The sequence below is a fragment of the Triticum aestivum genome, chromosome 2D (genome assembly GCF_018294505.1).
Source record: "Triticum aestivum cultivar Chinese Spring chromosome 2D, IWGSC CS RefSeq v2.1, whole genome shotgun sequence".
Lineage (NCBI taxonomy): Eukaryota > Viridiplantae > Streptophyta > Magnoliopsida > Poales > Poaceae > Triticum > Triticum aestivum.
The window spans coordinates 10,083,265-10,105,033 of record NC_057799.1 but is presented as its reverse complement, the minus strand read 5'-3'; the positions used below and the strand labels follow the sequence as shown (position 1 = coordinate 10,105,033).

At 42.8% G+C, this 21,769-nt stretch overlaps 1 long non-coding RNA gene and 1 pseudogene across 3 annotated transcripts; both read right to left on the bottom strand.

Annotated features, from left to right (window-relative positions):
• Positions 1-5,046: 5,046 nt before the first annotated feature.
• Positions 5,047-7,391, bottom strand: LOC123055462 (protein FAR1-RELATED SEQUENCE 5-like; annotated as a pseudogene).
• Positions 7,392-13,752: 6,361 nt separating this feature from the next.
• LOC123051037 (uncharacterized) lies at positions 13,753-21,622 on the bottom strand. Of its 3 annotated transcripts, XR_006423930.1 has the most exons (11): positions 21,043-21,622; positions 20,425-20,479; positions 20,153-20,240; positions 18,649-18,793; positions 17,754-17,875; positions 17,498-17,667; positions 16,397-16,517; positions 15,726-16,150; positions 15,392-15,524; positions 15,023-15,278; positions 13,754-14,892 (listed from the first exon to the last, which is right to left on the bottom strand). It is a non-coding gene; the product is annotated as an uncharacterized lncRNA (long non-coding RNA). The 3 variants fall into 3 exon arrangements; XR_006423928.1 differs by lacking the exon at positions 18,649-18,793 and adding an exon at positions 19,509-19,735 and having other exon boundaries at positions 13,753-14,892; positions 15,392-16,150; XR_006423929.1 differs by lacking the exon at positions 18,649-18,793 and having other exon boundaries at positions 15,392-16,150.
• Positions 21,623-21,769: the final 147 nt, after the last annotated feature.

Genomic DNA, 21,769 nt, shown 5'->3' with positions numbered 1-21,769 from the left:
CAAGTGTTGATGGTTGACCAGACCACTAGTTTCAAGAAAAGGGCAAAGGGAAGAAGGGGAAGTTCAAAAAGAACGGCAAGCAAGTTGCTACTCAAGTGAAGAAGCCCAAGTCTGTACCTAAGCCTGAGACTAAGTGCTTCTACTGCAAAGGGACTGGTCACTGGAAGCGGAACTACCCCAACTATTTGGTGGATAAGAAGGATGGCAAAGTGAACAACGGTATATTTGATATACAGATTATTGATGTGTACTTTACTAGTGTTTATAGCAACCCCTCGGTAATTGATACTGGTTCAGTTGCTAAGAGTAGTAACTCGAAACGGGAGTTGCAGAATAAACAGAGACTAGTAAAAGTGAACAAAGGTATATTTGATATACAGATTATTGATGTGTACTTTACTAGTGTTTATAGCAACCCCTCGGTAATTGATACTGGTTCAGTTGCTAAAGAGTAGTAACTCGAAACGGGAGTTGCAGTATAAACAGAGACTAGTAAAAGGCGAGGTGACGATGTGTGTTGGAAGTAGTTCCAAGATTGATATGATCATCATCGCACACTCCCTGTACTTTCGGGATTAGTGTTGAAACTAAATAAGTGTTATTTGGTGCTTGCGTTGAGCATGAATATGATTTGATCATGTTTATTGCAATACGGTTATTCATTTAAGTTAGAGAACAATTGTTGTTCTGTTTACATCTATAAAAAACCTTCTATGGTCATACACACCAACGAAAATGGTTTGTTGGATCTCGATCGTAGTGATACACATATTCATAATATTGAAGCCAAAAGATGCAAAGTTAATAATGATAGTGCAACTTATTTGTGGCACTGCCGTTTAGGTCATATTGGTGTAAAGCGCATGAAGAAACTCCATACTGATGGGATTTTGGAATCACTTGATTATGAATCACTTGATACTTGCGAACCGTGCCTCATGGGCAAGATGACTGAAACGCCGTTCTCCGGAACTATGGATAGAGCAACAGATTTGTTGGAAATCATACATACAGATGTATGTGGTCCGATGAATATTGAGGCTCGTAGCAGGTATCATTATTTTCTGACCTTCACAGATGATTTGAGCAGATATGGGTATATCTACTTGATGAAACACAAGTCTGAAACATTTGAAAAGTTCAAAGAATTTCAGAGTGAAGTGGAGAATCATCGTAACAAGAAAATAAAAGTTTCTACGATATGATCGCAGAGGTAAAATATTTGAGTTACGAGTTTGGCCTTCAATTAAAACAATGTGGAATAGTTTCACAAATTCACGCCACCTGGAACACCACGGTGTAATGGTGTGTCCGAACGTCATAACCGTACTTTATTGGATATAGTGCAATCTATGATGTTTCTTACCGATTTACCACTATAGTTTTGGGGTTATGCATTAGAGACAGCTACATTCACGTTAAATAGGGCACCATCAAAATCCGTTGAGACAACGCCTTATGAACTGTGGTTTGGCAAGAACCAAAGTTGTCGTTTCTTAAAGTTTGGGGTTGCGATGCTTATGTGAAAAAGTTTCATCCTGATAAGCTCAAACCCAAATCGGAGAAATGTGTCTTCATAGGATACCCAAAGGAGACAGTTGGGTACACCTTCTATCACAGATCCGAAGGCAAGACATTCGTTGCTTAGTATGGATCCTTTCTAGAGAAGGAGTTTCTCTCGAAAGAAATGAGTGGGAGGAAAGTAGAACTTGATGAGGTAACTGTACCTGTTCCCTTATTGGAAAGTAGTTCATCACAGAAATCTGTTCCTGTGACTTCTACACCAATTAGTGAGGAAGTTAATGATGATGATCATGTAACTTCAGATCAAGTTACTACCAAACCTCGTAGGTAAACCAGAGTAAGATCCGCACCAGAGTGGTATGGTAATCCTGTTCTGGAGGTTATGTTACTAGACCATGACGAACCTACGAACTATGAAGAAGCGATGGTGAGCCCAGATTCCGCAAAATGGCTTGAGGCCATGAAATCTGAGATGAGATCCATGTATGAGAACAAAGTGTGGACCGTGGTTGACTTGCCCGATGATCGGCAAGCAATTGAGAATAAATGGATCTTCAAGAGGAAGACAGACGCTGATAGTAGTTTCACTATCTACAAAGCTAGAATTGTCGCAAAAAGGTTTTCGACAAGTTCAATATGTTGACTACGATGAGAGTTTCTCACTCGTATCTATGCTTAAGTCTGTCTGAATCATGTTAGCAATTGCCGCGTTTTATGAAATATGGCAAATGGATAAACAAAACTGCATTCCTTAATGGATTTATTAAAGAAGAGTTGTATATGATGCAACCAGGAGGTTTTGTCAATCCTAAAGGTGCTAACAAAATATGCAAGCTCCAGCGATCCATCTATGGACTGGTGCAAGCATCTCGGAGTTGGAATATACACTTTGATAAGTTGATCAAAGGATATAGTTTTATACAGACTTGCGGTGAGCCTGTATTTACAAGAAAGTGAGTGGGAGCACTACAACATTTCTGATAAGTATATGTGAATGACATATTGTTGATCGGAAATAATGTAGAAATATTCTGCAAAGCATAAATGAGTGTTTGAAAGGAGTTTTTCAAAGAAAGACCTCGGTGAAGCTGCTTACATATTGAGCATCAAGATCTATAGAGATAGATCAAGACGCTTGATAAATTTTCAATGAGTACATACCTTAACAAGATTTTGAAGTAGTTCAAAATAGAACAGTCAAAGAAAGAGTTCTTGCCTGTGTTACAAGGTGTGAAATTGAGTAAAGACTCAAAGCCCGACCACGGCAAAAGATAGAAAGAGAATGAAAGTCATTCCCTATGCCTTGGCCATAGGTTCTATAAAGTATGCCATGCTGTGTACCAGATCTATTGTATACCCTACACTGATTTTGGTAAGGGAGTACAATAGTGATCTAGGAGTAGATCACTGAACAGCGGTCAAAATTATCCTTAGTGGAATAAGGATATGTTTCTCGATTATGGAAGTGACAAAAGGTTCGTCGTAAAGGGTTACGTCGATGTAAGTTTTGACACTAAATCTAGATGACTCTAAGTCTCGGTCTAGATACATATTGAAAGTGGGAGCAATTAGCTAGAGTAGCTCCGTGCAAAGCATTGTAGACATAGATATTTGCAAAATACTTACGGATCTGAATGTGACAGACCCGTTGACTAAAATTATCTCACAATCAAAACATGATCACACCTTAGTACTTTTTGGGTGTTAATCACATAGCGATGTGAACTACATTATTGACTCTAGTAAACCCTTTGAGTGTTGATCACATAGAGATGTGAACTATGGGTGTTAATCACATGGCGATGTGAACTAGATTATTGACTCTAGTGCAAGTGGGAGACTGAAGGAAATATGCCCTAGAGGCAATAATAAAGTATTATATATTTCCTTATATCATGATAAATGTTTATTATTCATGCTAGAATTGTATTAACCAGGAAACATAATACATGTGTGAATACATAGACAAACAGAGTGTCACTAGTATGCCTCTACTTGACTAGCTCGTTAATCAAAGATGGTTATGTTTCCTAGCCATAGACATAAGTTGTCATTTGATTAACGAGATCACCTCATTAGGAGAATGACGTGGTTGGCTTGACCCATTCCGTTAGCTTAGCACTCGATCGTTTAGTATGTTGCTATTGCTTTCTTCATGACTTATACATGTTCCTCTGACTATGAGATTATGCAACTCCCGTTTACCGGAGGAACACTTTGTGTGCTACCAAACGTCACAACGTAAATGGGTGATTAAAGGTGCTCTACAGGTGTCTCCAAAGGTACTTGTTGGGTTGGCGTATTTCGAGATTAGGATTTGTCACTCCAATTGTCGGAGAGGTATCTCTGGGCCCACTCGGTAATGCACATCACTATAAGCCTTGCAAGCATTGTGACTAATGAGTTAGTTGCGGGATGATGTGTTACGGAACGAGTAAAGAGACTTGCTGGTAACGAGATTGAACTAGGTATCGAGATACCGACGATCGAATCTCGGGCAAGTAACATACCGATGACAAAGGGAACAACGTATGTTGTTATGCGGTCTGACCGATAAAGATCTTCGTAGAATATGTGGGAGCCAATATGGGCATCCAGGTCCCGCTATTGGTTATTGACCGGAGACGTGTCTTGGTCATGTCTACATAGTTCTCGTACCCGTAGGGTCCGCACGCTTAAAGTTACGATGACAGTTTTATTATGAGTTTATGTATGTTGATGTACCGAAGGAGTTCGGAGTCCCGGATGAGATCGGGGACATGACGAGGAGTCTCGAAATGGTCGAGACGTAAAGATCGATATATTGAACGACTATATTCGGACTTCGAAAAGGTTCCGAGTGATTGTCGGGCTGTTGTTTCTCTTCATCTTCATAACTTTTCAATCTCACTAAAACAAAAGGAAATGTAATGCAATATCCTTTCTATGTGGCAACGGGCATGTCAAAAGTTTTTGCTACAGTTTCTCCAGTGTGTTTTTTATGGAAAAGTTTTTAAAACAGGATGCTTCAATGTACTTGTATGTTTAAGTAGCCAGCAACAACATCATGCACATTTGTCCCAAGGAAACCTTTCAAAATAAAAGCTACAATGGTGGAAGTACAATGAGCCAGCAACAATATCATAAGCAACAGGGGGAATTGTAATTTCAGAAAAAGAAGAACATTATATCAGGCACAACTCAATGCATGATGAAATAACTACTTTTTGTCCTCTAATGTAAATTGCACCATTCTCTTTGTCAAGAAACTAATCTATGTAACCAATATTACAAATGTGTAGTAGCAAGGGAGTTTTCTTTTTCTTTTTCTGGTCGAAGTTGATCACAGCCTAAGCTCTGTTGCTCTAGCCATGCTAGCATCTGTCTTCATTGCAGCTTTTAGGTAGGGACATTCTTGCACAACATGACCTTGCTCTTCACAGTAGGGACATTTTTTGACCCCCATTGCAGCCTTCAAGTACTGGCATGTTTGGACACCGTGACCTTCTTCGTTGCAGTACGAGCAAGGAGGCGCTTTCTTCTTTAGTCCAGGTTTTCCTCTGGGCTTGGTTTGCTTCTTTTCATCTTTCTTAGCTTTATTCTTATGTGCATCTTCTCGTTGCTCAAGAAGAGTCTTTCTCCTCTTTGATTTTTCAGTCGGATGCCCTTTTTTGGAACACGTGCGGGCTTCTGAAGCATGGCATCACCATCAGGTTGCGGCACAGTGGTTGGCTCGGGGGTTTGTTGTTGCTGTTGCATTGCTTGCCGCTGATTTGCTTCCTGTTGTTCTGGGAGTGCCCCTTGCTTTGCTGCAGCTATGAGGGGCTCAAGTTGGTGAGCTGCATCATTCATTATTTTGTAGGCAAGATCGTTGCTGCAAGCTTGTGAAGCCAACCATGTATACTTTCTGCACAAGGCGTTGTACTTGAGAGTGTTGGTTGCAGGGTGCCCAAAATCTAGGAGACATCCACCACCACTCATTGCCGTTGTCGCAGCTTCTGACCACCTCTCTAGCATGTATCTTTGTGGAATTTTTTGGACATTGAGATGCACCATTACCCTTATGATGTGTGCACAAATAATCCCATTCATCTCAAAACAGTTGCAGCTGCATTCAAACTTCTCCTCTGCCAACACAACATTCACTGAAAATATTCGGGGGTTCTCAAAGTAATTTGAGTGCAGCTCAAACCTCACGCTTGCATTGTCAAGAGCAGGGGCTAGGTTCATGATGAAGCCTGTTGATGCCATGACCTCTTTTTGAAACTTGAGAAACACGCTTCAGGTACAGAAGTGAACTGCTTGGCGCTCAAAGTTGTACCTGAATGTTGCAATGAAAAGGTCAATGATTTTGAGTTTTTCAAGTTCCCTGTTCTAACTTTTTCTCTCTACAAAGCACACACATACCTTGAGTAAAGTGGTGCAGTTGTTGCGTGTCCTATGAAAGCTTGATTGTCTTCACGGTCCAACATTGTTTCTTGAAGCACCTCATATTGACGTACAAATCTCCAGACAGAGTCTTGAGGGTTGACAAATGTCTTGAAGTAGGAGTTGAGACCCTCAGACCGCCCTGTAGTTCTTGTAAATGGGAAGAAGTTCTTTCGGAAGTATGCTGGAGCCCAGATCTCTCGCGTACGCCACATGTTGCTTAGATGTCTGTTGTCAACCAAGTCAAAGCAATGCAGCATATGCTGCCAATTCTCCTCAAACTCATCCACCGTCTCCGAATCATTGATAACCCCATAGAAAACCTGCTCAAAAATTTCATCCATGCTCAGGATCCTACCCAACTTTTCCCTTGCTTTTCGCTGGACGTGCCATTTGCAGCACCTATGCACTGTGTTTGGGAAGACATCTTTTATTGCTGTTTCCATTGCCTTGTCCTGGTCAGTCATTAGGTGCAACGGGTGCTCATTATTCATTGCAATCATCCAATGTTGAAACACCCACTTGAAAGTTTCTATTTGTTCATTTGGCACCAAGGCACAACCTAGCAGCACAGTTTGCAAGTGGTTGTTCACACCAACAATAGGAGCGAAAGGCAGATTGTACCGATCTGTGCAAAATGTTGTGTCAAAGAACACACAATCTTTGTACTTTGGGTACAATGCTCTTGTCCTTCCATCCACCCAAAATAGAGCTGTCACTTCGTTTGTTTCTTTGTCAACTTCTGCTGCATAGTATAATTGAGCATTCTCAGCTTGACGCCTCTTAAAGTAAGCAACCGTCATATCCATGTCCTGAAATGACTGATTTTGTCGCAGCTTGGAACGCGAATTTGAAACATCCCTCTTCACATATGGCAGTTTGCTCTGGTCTCCGCCATGGACCATTCCAAGCATTCCCATGCAATTTGTAGTTGACAAGTTTACATCATGCATTGTCATCAGTAGTTGGTAATCTTCTTCTGGAATTTTACGGTGTGAGCGGTAGAACCTCACAATCTCCTCATGCTGCATCAAAGGGTGTGTATGCTGTGCAACAAAGTAGGTAACAACCCACTTATTGCCCCTGAGGCCAACAATCATATGAGCTTTGCAATCATAATGCATAATCCGATTCCTCTAACGCTTGACTGTCACATCCATTTCAACCCCGGCCTGCTTGCTTGATGAGCTTCCCCCTGCTGCAATTCCTTCCGAGTGGCTGCTTGTCTCACATGTAGTCTCCGGTTTTCCAGCATGCACACATTGGAAGACCCTCTTGATAAGTTGTTGTGGACCTTTCTTCTGGCTGTTTTTTGAGGAAGCTATGCGTGAGCAAAAGCCCGTTCCAAATGCGTAGTCATTATAGAACTTTTGGGCATCTTCAATTGAGTCAAATTCCATGCCAACATAGGGCAGAAGTGGCTGAGATGAAATATCATCATCCTCATCTGCATCATGCATTCCACCATGAGTGTTTAGGACACCATCTAAATCCCCACCACCATGACTTGTGAAAGGTTGCCGAACAAAACTCTCCTCATTTGCCGCCCCATCTTCGGTATGCTACATCATTGCAACAACAGTAGAACAACACCATCAGTAGCAGTTGAACAGTATTTGAGGTCAACATTTCTTTGCAATAGAAACATTTTTATAGATGAAACATCAACATGTATATCAGTAGTATATTTTTCATTGCAGCATGTTTATAAGATCTATAGGTAGTACTGTAGTAGTACATTTTACGACATGTTTTGGTGCTGCATAACTTTTTTATCAACTTCAAATAACATTTTTTTCATCATAGAGTTTTTGTGCTTGCTGAAATCCATAGACTAACACCACTATAACATGCATAAGGTCTCTAATCTACTACTGTTTTTTGCTATTTTCAGCAGCAAAAATATTTTTCTGAAGCTGAATTTTCAACATTTTTTTGCAATATCTGAAATCTAAAGCAAAGCAAACATTCAGTAGTCTTACATCCTCTGAATTTAAAGCAAGCAAACATGCAGTGCTGTTGCATTCTCTGAATCAAAGCAACATTCAGGGTCACTGAAAGTAACCTTTTCCAATTTTACACAACCTTTTTTTCTTGTTACTGAACTGAACCAAAGCAACACAATGTGTAGTTTCAAACATTTTTGTTTTTTCTACTTTTTGTGAATTAAAACCAATTAGCATAGCAACATCCAATGAGCATAACTGGCAAATGTCAATGCAGCACATAAACAAGTGGAGGATTTCAGAGGATTTGGCAGCAGGGGAAGCTCACCCAATTTGCAGCGGATCCAGCCGGAGGAGCATCAGAGGAAACAATGGGAGGATCTCGGTACATGCGCATAGCAGAACTTTGTCGCCTGAGATCGAAGGCGCTCGCCGGAGCTGAAGTCGTCCGCCGGGGAACAGCCGAACCCTCGCCGGAGCTACCACCTATGGGGCCCCGGGAGTAGGCCATGTCTCTGGCGATGTGGTGCGCCATCGCGGGCAGGGGGTGGGGGTGGGGTTGGGGTGGGGAAGAGGTGGAGGGAAGGGGAGGCGGCCGCCGGTCGTCGTAGTAGATCGCGACCTATCCCTGGTGGGGGGAAGCGCCCGCGATCTGCGGTCACAGGTGGGGATCGGTCAAAGTTTCATTGCAACAGGCTGTCAGCTGCAACGGCTAGCGGGGCGGAGGTGGGAGCGTGCGCGTGGTTCAGCTCAGAGATCGGACGGACCAGGGTTGTTCGATCGGACGGACGCGAACGCGGTTTATAAATTGAGAGAATCATCTGACTTACGCCTAGCACCGACCAAAGTCACCATAGTTTTTTTTAGAAAAGGGCACATCCTGAAAAAGAACACTCACTACTGGGAAAGGGCTTATAGGTGAACACTAACCAGTGGTGGGCAAGGTGGCACACCTGCCACAACAATTTTAAAAAATGAGCAGTGACCGGTAATAATCTGTGCCCGGCACAACTAGGAGCTTAACTGTGGCGGGTGAAGCCCGTCGCTGGCCACAGGTATGACCCCCCAGGGGGTCTTGTTTCCCGTAATCTATTGTGATGGGCGACCGTTGGTGCCCGCCATAGTTAGTGGACCAAGCAGTGGCGGGCGTACCTTAGCAGCCGCCACAAGTTGACCTTGCCTGGTGCCCACTTTTGGCTGAACATAGCTGTGGCGGGTCACTCATTGTGCTTGCCAGTGGTGTGCTTCTCACCTGCCACTGCCGCTAATTTTTCAAAATTTTAAAGCGGCACTTGACGAAAATTACGTCCGCACGGTCTGTCGGGAAAGATACCCGGCCATGCCCACCCAATTTCAGAGCTCCCTCACCCAATCCCTCCTCCCCCAAACGCCACCGCGCTCCGCCAGTCCCCACAACCGCCGGCAACACGGCGCGCCACATGCTCTGCCACTCCCGGCCTGCATCCCTCTTTCCCCCTTCCACCCACACCAGCGCGCCATCGGCCGCCCCCGGCTCTTCTCGACCGGCCCTCTCTCCAGCGACCCCCTCCGCTCGTACTAACGGACGACATCGTAGGCCATCTCCACATACCCTTCTACCGGCACGCGTGCGCCGCCCGCACCAACACTGCTCGGCCATCTCTACACAGGGCTGCTATGGATTGTTGCTTGTATTCATTGTTTTTGCTATACATGTTCATTGATTTCAACTGGTTTCTACTATTCATTGTCTGTGCTATATATGTTCGTGTTCACGGGTTGTTCTGCTATGATGGATGAATATGATACAATTGATTGTGATGTGTGTCGATGCTCACGCGTGGTTTGATTTACATGGAATAGAAAAGGAGTGCCAAAGTTTTGATGAAATGTTGATTCACTTCCATTTCATCGAATTTCTGGCATTCTATACGTCCAATTTTTAGCAAAGGTCATGTCAATTTTCTTTTTGATAAATGGTGATGGCCGGTGGTGAATTTCATTGCGGTTTTGTTTTCTTCTTTAACAGTGAATATGAATGAGTGCGAAAGTTTTGACGAAATGTTGATTCACTTCCATTTCGTCGAATTTCTGGCATTCTATACATCCAAGTTTTAGCGAAGGTCATGCCAATTTTTTTTGATAAATGACGATGGCCAGTTGGTGAATTTTATTGGGGTTTTGTTGTCTTCTTTCACAGGGAATAGAAATGAGTTTAAAAGTTTTGACAAAATATTGATTACTTCCATTTCGTCGATTTTCTGGCACTTAATATGTCTCTTTTTTAGCACTCATCTTGCCAATTTTTTAATTATTATTAATATGTAATTCTTTTTTTACTCATTATGGATGCAATCTTCATTTTGCAGATAAAAGATGGTGAGACATACACGGTCTCGGGCCGAGGCTTTGGCTCCCCAACAGGATGAGCAAGGTTATGCTTACGAGTTGCACGAGGAGACCGATCATGCTGCAGATGGAGGGGTAGATGGGGAAGAATCAGATGCTGTTGAAGAGGAAATGCAAGATGGGGAAGGATATTCCGACGCTGCTGCTGAAGAGGAAGGAGACCTCAATGGTGCACAAGATGATTTGGAAATTCAGCTGCGAAAGCGTAGGTCACAGAATAAGGTGCCTACATCTACTTACATAATAAAACGGATTAACAAAGTGGGGAGACCCGTTAGTCCGATCAAGAACGCAACAAAATGGGGTAACGTCCTAGCTGCCATCACCCGTGGAAACTGTGACATCAACGTTAGATGCTTAAGGGGCCCTAAAAACAAGCAATAGTCAAAGCTCCTGTTAGCAAAGATGGGAGATATTTTCAAGTTCAACGACCGAGACAATGCACTTGCAGAAATCCATGCCATGCGTGTGTTCAGTAAGGCCTTGAATAGTAATAGATACCGTGCAAAAAACTACTTGACGACGGGCATGATTTAGAGTTTATCCAAAAACTATATCCTGGTAGTACCGATGAGGACCGGAAGGAGTACCTTGATTACCAAGACTATATTAAATGCCTATATAGTATATCCAAAATATATATCCTAGCAGTACCGATGCATACAAACAGGACAAAGAGAAGTCTATGCAGCTCCGAAGCCAAATGGTAGGGAATCACAATCTAGGCACCCGTGGTTATGAAGGGAAGCAGCAAATCTGGGATAAGCATGATGCTATGTTTTCTTCACAACGTCAACCGACACCCTTCAGTAATATCCTGGATCCGTGTGCCAAGAAATATCTCCGATCCCTAGCTGTGCTTCATAAAGAAACCGGACTCTACTACTTCGAAGACCCTGCAGTGGCGACGGCGGCCGAAAGAGCGGTACGTAATTAGCCTATATAACCACACTTTCCATCATATATATGTTTAGGACCAGTTTCTAGACGATATTAGTTTGTTCATACTGGAAAATTTTACCCAAAACACACCAAGGTATGATGAGTCGCTAGATGCCCCAAGGTGGTCATCCGACCCAAATCTCTATGCCCTCGAGAGGAAGGGAGAGCCCACACGAGGCCATAATCTCTACGTGGATAGTACTTTCTGGGATGCCTACTATCCCCCAAGAAAAGGATCAGTAAGTAAGAAAAATAGAGAAGGGACAGAGACAAAATAGTAAGTTAGTCAATGAAAGGTTAAAGGAAGTCTTACCTGATTTTCTAGCAGAGGTTCAGAAGCATATTCAGTCAAAAGGGTCGACAAGCATGCCAGAAATGGTGGATACGCCGCCGGCCCTTGCTCCCACAAAGATCATCAGAAGCCCTCGGTCACTAATGTCATTCATGGTCATGGTGGGTCACCACATTCGTTGGAGGAAGAATCCTTGCACTGTCCTAGATAGAGTGAGTACTAGTGGCGACTTGTTGGAGGTTGCAAAAGGTAGAGTCTTTACAGGAAATGTCATGCACAGCAGCAAATTAAATGAGAACATGCGGAAGGTTTCTTTGCTTAGGGTGTTCCCAGAATACCACAATTTGATTCTGCCACAGAACATTATAGAAGAGGGTGCTGAGCCGCAGCCCCTTTCGGTACGTTTTGCTGGTTACCTCAAGTGGCTTGCGATGCATATCATAATGGAAAAGCCATCCCCAAATAGACACTACTAGAGAAAACCCTAGTAGTAGCGCGGGTTTTGAGGCTATCAGCAGGGCGGGCAGCCGCGCTACAGCTAACTGCTAGTAGTAGCGCGGTCTGTACCCGCGCTACTACTATTGACTATATTAGCAGCGCTTTTCCGGAACGCGCTACTATTAGTCAGGCTTAGCGATTTCCTAGCCCCGCGCTACTGCTATATCTTTCATCATTTCCCCCTGGCTTCCTACCCCGTTTCAGCTTCAATAAATTGCAATTTCCAGATACTAGGTACTACTAGATATCAATTTCATAAAGCATTATAGGTACTAGGTAGTACTCCCTCGGTTCCAAATTACTCGTCGTGGTTTTAGTTCAAATTTGAACTAAAACCACGATGATTAATTTGGAACGAAGGGAGTACTAGATAAAAATTTCATATATACTCAACATGCATCCTCAAGCAGTACTAGGTGATATCGACGACGATCATCATATGTAGTTCTAGATGATATCGACGACGATCATCATATGTAGTTCTACATGATATCCACGACGATCATCATATGTAGTTCTAGATGATATAGCCACACACACATATGTAGTTCTAGATGATATCGACGACGATCATCATCCTCAAGCCTGGGCGGTGGGTGTTCCTGATAGTAATTAGGATGGCCTGTCCAACACGAAGATTCTTGCCAACAAGGAATCTCTTCCACCCAATCGAGTTTAAGTGTGTGCGACCGTCTGTGTCCATGCGGTAAGTATAGGTGGTGATGGAGCCCCTTGCGGTAAGGCGTAGTCCAACTGAGCCTTCTACATCAGGCTCGATACCACAACTCACAGATAGGTTCTTTGGCAATTTCTGAATAAGAAAAACATATCAATTAATAAATAGCCTCGCACATACTCTTGCAAATATATTTCTATTAAGTATAGATTTCTACACTATCAAAAGACACAGTACCACACATTTGTACTAATTAAGCATTAATTCTACTAATAAGTATATATGGATTATCTACACTATTAATAGTTCCTTGGATTCTACACTAATAAGCATGTGATCAGACTCTACACTAAAGCATATCATCGACTAGATTCCACATAGCATATCATTGGACTCTGCACTAAGCATATCATCGGATTCACTAAGCATATCGTCGGATAATTTGCATTTGTAAGTATAACAATAAAGCATATATATATCATCAAATTACTAAAGTCATATATATACCATTTCATGCCGATCGACCATGGTACTTGTCAGGCGGGTCACGAATGGCACACAGACAAAGTCATCATGTGGCGGAATTATGTCCCATAGGTTGCACACCTCCTCCTCGCTCAGCCTCATTCTTTGAGCTACGATGGCTTCATGAAGTTGGTTCTCATCATCTTCATCGAGTGGGTCCTCATTATCTTCATCATCTTCGTCATCTTCATCATCTTCCACCAGGTTGATATAAATGACAGCCAGCTTGGGTCTTCCTGCTCTGAAGGAGAAGCTGATCAACTCACCACCAGTAAGACGCATGCGGGCGAGGAAATGGGCCTATCCATCTCCTCCAATCTGCGACATATTGCGTCCTTTCTCGACCTCCATAGTGTACGGCCCCCCAGGAGCCTCAAATGTCACAATGTCTCCTGTCAGCTTGTTGAATTTCAACCTCACATTGCATGGGACGATCTGTGTAAAAAAAGAAAAAGACACAATGCAATAATGCCAACACTAAAAATAAAATAGTTGTTAGATTTCATCTAATTTCTTACCGCCGCATAACGAAAACTCGGCTGGAAGTAGAAGCCGAACAGCTTGCCAGTTGCAAGGCTGCTGGCGCACCTTGACTTGCACAGTCGACATGGTGGTGGTGGTGGTGGCGCCATTTTCCTAAAGCAATATGAGCAAAGCATTAACGATCCACTTCACAGGAAAGAAAAAAACAGTAGCATGTGATATTTTTGGTTCTTCTTCAGTTATATTTTCATAGTGGAACCCGATCCCAAAAAGTAAACAACAAGCTCTCAATTTGATGATGAGATTCTTCCGCGAGAAGCAATTTGATGGACAATTATAATCCTAAGATCTAGTAACATACAAGATGACAAGGTATCACCTACGAAAGCATTTCAGTGGCACCTATTGCCGAAAAAACTATTTGACCCCTACCAAAGGTATAATCCTAAGATCTGTAATAAGTTATCTACCAAATCAAGGTACCACCTACCAAGACACATTTCATCTAACTAGATGACCCGTTGCGCCAATGGCGCAAAGGGCAAGAGCAAGCCAAGTATTGAAAGAGTACACATAAACATATCTATAAACATATTTAGAGACAGACTGAAACATATGGAAATATTAAATTGCAGCTGGCAATGTCATGATTTTCTCTAACCAGTGTAAACATATATAAATAGTCTTATGAAAATATTAGTAGAAGGGCTGTTGATTACATATATAGAACAATTGATCACAAACTTCTTTTGACCACAGAGACAGTAATGAGGTCTAAAGTGTACATGCAGTATCATACATGAATGAAAATCTAAAGGCTATACATATCTTGCTCAGAGCAACGCCAAAAGGGCAAAGATACTGGATCTATTGATACGAAACAAAAGGTGGTTGCTGTTGGTTAGGACATATAGACTGAAGGTCACCAGAAACTATCTTGTGTAGTCTTCAGGCGCTGCTCTGACTTCATGCCAACATACCGTAACTTTATGCGTCAATTCTTCAATACTTGGATTAGCTACTACTTTAGTTCTTTTGATAAAACGGTTTTTACACCTGTAGCAGCACCCCTAAGATTAGCAAGTTTCCAGCAAAAGGAGCACATGAGAATCACATATCTGTATCCTATATGAAGAGAAACAGAAATTCCTTCAACACTGATGATCGATGGAGGATCATAATGGTAATGCTTGCCAATATTTTTTCTCAACCTGCAAGATTGCCAAGAACATGGACAGCATGTCATTTCAGAACTCAGACCCTAGTTGCAATTTCTGATCATCATTCCAAAGTACGAATTTAGATATGCAAGTGACAAACTGCACGTAAAAAGACACATACCATGCTAGAGGTTAGTACTCTGCGGATTGTGCACGGATCTGTGACGATGAGAGCGGGGACTCCTCGCAGTTCCAGTCATCCTACACCAGGGCTGCAAACTGCAGGTTCTAGAGCACGTCCTCGTCTAACGGCCTCAGCATTGGTTCCTTGGTCAGGCCCCGCGGGCAGATCTCCATGACGGTCCTCATCGACTCGCCAGAGCATCATATGCTCATGGCTGGGTCGATGAAGTTCCTCCTGTTGCTCAGTCCTTCTGCTGTCAGCGTCGATTGCAAATGGTGGTCAATGAACAGTAAAAGTTGGGTTTAGACTTTATTCAGAAATGAGGCATTGTCAAGTGTACAGGGTTAACAAGGAAAGGAAGCATACATGTTCTTTCATTATCTCTACCTTGAACAGATGGGCCTTGTGAAGTGTACAGGGTTAACAAGGAAAGGACAACTCCTGAGATATTGAGGTAGGCCCATAAATCATATCTTTAGGTCACAAAATAACTTTTTCCCTGTGTGAAGGTAACATGCCTATGTTGGTAATGTTTTCAAATAAGAAATTATCTCAGAACAACACAATTTCCTAAACTAGTTTACATGTATGGTATCAAGATGCATTACACAACAAGCTATATCAGTTCAGCAACTTAAGCTTGAAGATGTTCCGCTAGAATCGCTACAGCTATCTATACAAAATTTAATTCAATATAAACCTGTTGTATGAGCTTGAAAAGTAGACCACAATAGATTAATAGCCAAAGGAAGGACCGAATGATACATAATTAATCAGACTCTAATCTAATCGCCTCGAGGTCGGAAACAGGGGCACCCAGCTCTGGTTGGCCCATGGTAGCCACTCCATGGCAGATCCAGACGCCGAGCGGTATCAACCATGGCCTGAATTAGAAGAAAATTCATTCACTACGCCTACCAAAGGAAGGCCATCTTCACTCCTGAGTTGCAAAAATCAAGGAACTGTCAATAACTCACAGCAAACACAATATTCAAGTTCTTGAGTATACTGGATCAGTGAGAAAACAAAGAGTCATTGGTCAACATGTGATCCTGCTAAATACAAACTGAAACACTTGAAGATCGTAGTGAAACATCACAATATATATCTACATCCCTGCAAAATCTGTAAAAAAAATGTAGTTAGCGGCCGGTGGTACTATGTACTATGTGAACTAATAAATAATCACTATACTGGAAAAATTGATGTAACCAACTTGAAAAAACAACTATATCATTCTGACCAACTTTGTTTGAACACAACCAGACGCCAGACAACAAATAAGAATCATTTCAAATTACAAATAGAAAATATGAGAAGGACTGTTGGAGGTATGAATAAGAATAATTTCATATTACAAATAGAACATACCTTTGCATCAGTAAATGTCGATTAGCATTACATTCAGACATCCAATAGATCCAAAATGCACAGATAATTGTAATGGTAGACCACAGGGTATCCGTTGCCAGGTTATTTAGTGTTCCATGGCCTGTGAAAGTGAAGAGTAGTGTAATGTCACACAATTGGTACATAAAAACTGCTGCAACCACGAAAAGAAAAACTGGAATTTTTGTTTATACACAGTATAGTGCCTGGCCATCAATATTTTTGCATTAAATGTCAGAAAATCGTATAAACACATATATCAGGAAGTTATTCTAATAGTCTAGTAACATATAATATAATAACTAATATATTAACAACACTATTGCTTGAAGGGTCCAATTAGAAGCTCCTAGTTATTTTAGTTTGGCAAGCAATCTGTGTGTGCTACAATCTTCAAGCAGGATGGCCGTGCAAATTTGTGTTCAATCTTGGCTGATATAGGAAGAAGGCGCACATCATCAAATCCGGCGAATACCGAAAGATGGATAAACTCTCAGCCTTTCACAATGAGCATGTTGAGCCAATCAAGAAGGCAAAGAGGAAATGAAGAAAACAATTGCAGACGGATTCAACGGAAGGCGTGCAGTGGAATACTCGCTGAGGAAATCGTTGGTTGGCATGGACCAGATGCACCTCCAGAAGACCGCTCCCCATTGTATTCTTCTCCCGGCGCTGCACCTCCCTCTCCATTGTCCTCTCTTTGTCCCTCCTCTCCTACATTCTCTCTCTCCCTCATCTTCTCTCTCGAGGAGAGGAGGGACGAGGGATTGGGCTTTTCACCGCGCACAGCACGATCCACCCCTTTTTTCACCCAAACTCATTCAGCAACGCACACTGCAACACGGTCCCACCCAGATGGCTGGCCCAGGCATCATCCACCCAACTGGAAAGGCACGACGTGAAGCAAAACAGACGGTCGGATGTTTGACAGCCAGTTAAGAAGGACCAATATCTTTACACAGAGGCAAAACGGGCGATCCAGATCGTTGCGCGCGAGGGATGGCACTGGAATGGCGGGTACTCTAGCAGCGTTTATATGTTCGATTACTGGAATCTGAAAAGTTGGGCTGACGTATTGTTTACCTTCGACCTTCGGAGGTCTAAACTGAACAGTAGGGAGACATGGAAGCCTAAGTTGCGGTCTTTCATTTGCTGCTAACCTCCCTCTCAGTTTGGGTACCCCCGGCTAAATTGTCTTTATGCTCATGCTGCAATTTTCTTTGCCTTCAAACAATAAAATCTACATGTGGAAACTGTGGAGAATACATATGAACATAACATAGTTGCTGACTATTTTTCTCTTAACTAAGTTAATATACAAAAGTTTTGGTTCATATACCTTGCAATTTTAACATGAGTATCCAGATCCAATGGCTAACCTATGAACAAGGGCCAGCCTGCACTTTCCCCCTATCACAGACCTCCTTCCTCTCCCCTGCTGCTGCACCTTGCAGCAGCAACCTGAAGCCAAAAGTACACAAAATTGTACAAACTAAAATAAAAGCATGTCCAGATGCCTAGTAACTTTGAAACTCTGAGTCCTACTACAGCAGCTCAAACAGTCAATGGTCAGAAGAGGCTAATTAAGGTACTGGTACAAGGTACTTAACTGGGCATACATAATATGTAGGCTTAAAGAATTTTGATAAGATGCCAAGGCTTCTTTAGTCTATAAATGGTATACTAACCAGATTATCTGAACACCAAAGCCATGGTTGTCATTGCATATCTCTAGACTACATAATGATGCCATAACCAGAAGATTAATGCATCAGTGCATGAACGAAGCGAAAAGAAAATGAGCATGATTGGTTTGCTGCCAATATTTGGCTAGCCAAATGTTGGAATTGCCAAATATTGGCAATACCAAGACTTGCCAAATATTGGCAACTTTATGTGAGATAGGCAAGACAACTCGGTAACCAACCAAGTAGTAGCGAATATTTGGCACAATGCCAAACATTGGCATGCCTATTTTTGGCACCAAACCAATTATGCTCAATAAGCCTATAATGTCCCATGCTATATGTAGTGCACCAAATCATGGGAACAGAAGTATCACCCAAATTAAAAACGAAACTATGTGAGCACAAATTTCCAGGAAAATGGTAGAATGGTGAGACTCATTGTGTAATAAGGATTATAAGCTCGGATGCTTACATTTGAACAAATAGAAGACTAAGAAAGGGGAACATGCAACAAAAATAACTTCCCAAAATTAGTAGAAATTTTACCTCTGTAACAGAGGAACTACAAAAATGTATTAGTTGGATTGATTGTATGATTCCTAAAATGCCATTATCAGAAAATTTTAGCATCTTCAGATTAGTCCATCCAGAAAGCACACCAAGGGTAACCATTGGATTGATTGTATGATCCCTAGAATGCCATTATCAGAAAATTCAGTTGGTGACTAATAGTAAATAGAAGGGAAGGGGTTGTTTATCATGCTTACTTAGAACTTGAGGTTAATCGTACTCTGGCAACTTTACGTAAGGCCTATCTAATCCCTCTCCAAAGCAAACGATCTATCTATGCGAAATAGTTAACAGAGGTAGGCAAAAATGCTATATACCAAAGTGTATATGTCAATCTAAACTGAAGTACTGCTCACAAGAAACCAAGTATGATAACATGGTGTTCGAGGGGAGGGGTTATTTATATACAGTTTAGTTTAGTGATTTGGTACAAATAAGGACATGTACAAACCTAACATGCACGATAACCTCATGGGGACTGTTTGGTTAGATAAGAATGAGCATATATGAAAAATAGTGGCAAACATTCAGCACAAAGAAAAAATAGCTTTGCATCTACACAATGGCGAAGCAAGGTAATGAGCTAAATTGGTGCATCTAGTACTTAATTATCTGATTCAGTATACACTATAGGCTCACATAGCATCATAGTAATCTCAGGCCACTCATACGGAATCACTTTTTAGAGGTGCACTCTTTTAAATGCATGGATATCCCTTTTTTAGAGGATTAAAGAGTACTATTCAAACTGCCACGAAAAGCAGTAAAAATTGGAGCCAGGTCATAAATATACTTAGTGGGCGGTGTGGTGCTGGGTCATGTGTGCGTGTGTGCACCTGTGTCCAGCCGGCTATAAAAGCCCTATGTTGATCATTGTAATCGCCATGGAGTCGAGTTCGTGCTCAAGAAAATTGCCGTTCGTGCGGCAGGCGTATGTGCGCCGGAAATCCACCGTGTCCTGTGTCTCCACTGTATCTTCTTCTTCTTCCTTTCTTCTTCGGTGTGCGCCAGAGAGAGGAGAGCAGAGATTGAGGGGAGGACTCCGGCGAGCTAGACCAAGGAGCTGCGCCAACATATATATGCATATATGAAACACATGAACACAAGGAAAGCATCTATCAAGTACATGGAAACCCATGTCGCTGCCAAACAGGAAGAAACGGGTACATAAGCGATGAACAAAACATTAACTTTGCCCTTTGGAGCACCAACTACATAGGAACAGTATTAGAAATTGTATGAGATGTAGCATACGGCTAGTCAAATGCTAGATTTCTTGCATTGTTTGAAGTTGGATGTGCACAACATCATTCTGTAGAGATTAATCTTTCAGCACCACATACTGATCACCTAAGAAATAATGGCACATGGAGGTTCCATCCCATAACATAGCCAAGCACCAACAAAAACCCATGAAGGAAAATACAGAAGAAATCAAAGGATAATACCATAGTTCTAGATCATGAATATGAGCACTCACTTGTCGAAAATAATAGACCTAGGAATCTTATATATGAACAGCTTTCCAGTTTCAAAGACCAATTAGCTAGAGGCAAGGTTTGCTTAGCCTGCAGACAATAAAAGAATAAACAAAATAACCATGATTAGAGAGGGAAAAAATGGCCAAAGAAATAGTAGTGGGGATAATTGGTGGATTTGAAGGCATTTGCATCTTCTCCTCGCCACAAGAAAATAGTGGTGGATTCGGTGTGGTGTGTATGCACATTTCCTGGTACACTTCGTCTCATTTACCTCCATGGCAAAGCGGGACCGTGTAGACCATCAGGAGCTCATCATCGCCTGCAACCTAGGAGAATCCATAGCAGAGGAGTTAAAATGAGAAAGAACCTGGAAGATATAAGATCGTGTGTATACACATTCCAATAATAAAAGGAAGCAAGCCAAAAATGTTGTAAACAAATAGATGAAACTACTTCCAAGAAACTGATAAGTACCATCCTAATAATACGCCCCCTCCTTTTATCTACGACCAAACATGTTGAACACAATGTTTCCTCCAATAACAGTAATCCTTATCATGCATGATTTCACTCGAAATAAATCAATTAAAGCATAAAATTTATGCAGAATGCAGATTGCTAGACCCCTTTTGCAGCCAACAAATTGGAAATCTGAAAGAACCAAAATCGAAATAAAAAGGTAATGTACTGGAGATGTATGAATCTGGGCAACCGGTGGTGCAGCGAAAATACATGGAATCTCGAGAGCAAAATCTGAAGAAGGCTCTCCCAAATCCGTCTCTCCTTTTCCCCAAAATTGGGCATGGGCGAGAAGGTAAAGCAATTAACTTTTGAGCAGTATTTTTATGTGCTGAGAGCAATCAACTTGCAGGGTGGAGGAAGAGCTCACCTAGCACCTGCGTGATTACGCCTCTGCTCGCTGTTTACGTGGGTAGGAGAAGATGCAGCCTGGCACCAGTGTAGCGCGCGCTGCGGTGGAGCCCCGGGCCTCGCCCTCCCCTGCTCCTCAATGGCGGCGAACTCCGCCCCGATCTGGAACCACGGCGAGCAACGGCGCCTGATCTGAGAGAGGAGGAAAACAAGAGAGGCAGGGTGGATGGAGGGCGGCGCGAGGAGCTGCAGCGGCCGCCGCACACGAAGAAGAGGAGGCAAATCGGGAGGAGCGGCCATGGCTGTCGCGTTCGCCGCGCACGAAGAAGAGGAGGCGAATCGGGAGGAGAGGAGAAGCCATGCCCGCAGCGTTCCTGGCCGAGGGCCAGCATCCTGGCTGTCGCCGCTGCCATATGCGCGGTGGCGCTCGACGCTCCCTACACCGCGCTAGCCGCCGGAGGTGAAGAAGAGAGGAGGCGGCTGCTGCCGGAGCCGGCCGAGCGCGCAGGGAAGGAGGGATGCGGGGCTCGAGGCGGACGGGGGATTGGTGGATAGGGTTGGCCAATCCCACCGCACGCTCCTACCCACCCGCCTGCCAATCCCACGTCGCCCACGCTCGTTGCAGTCAACCTTTTTTTCACCAGATACACACACGAACAGGAGAGGGACACTGTAAAGCTGGGCCCGTGACGAAAGAAGCCCCTGCTGCAGCATGAAAGAGCAACGTCAAGAGAAACCAGCGGTTG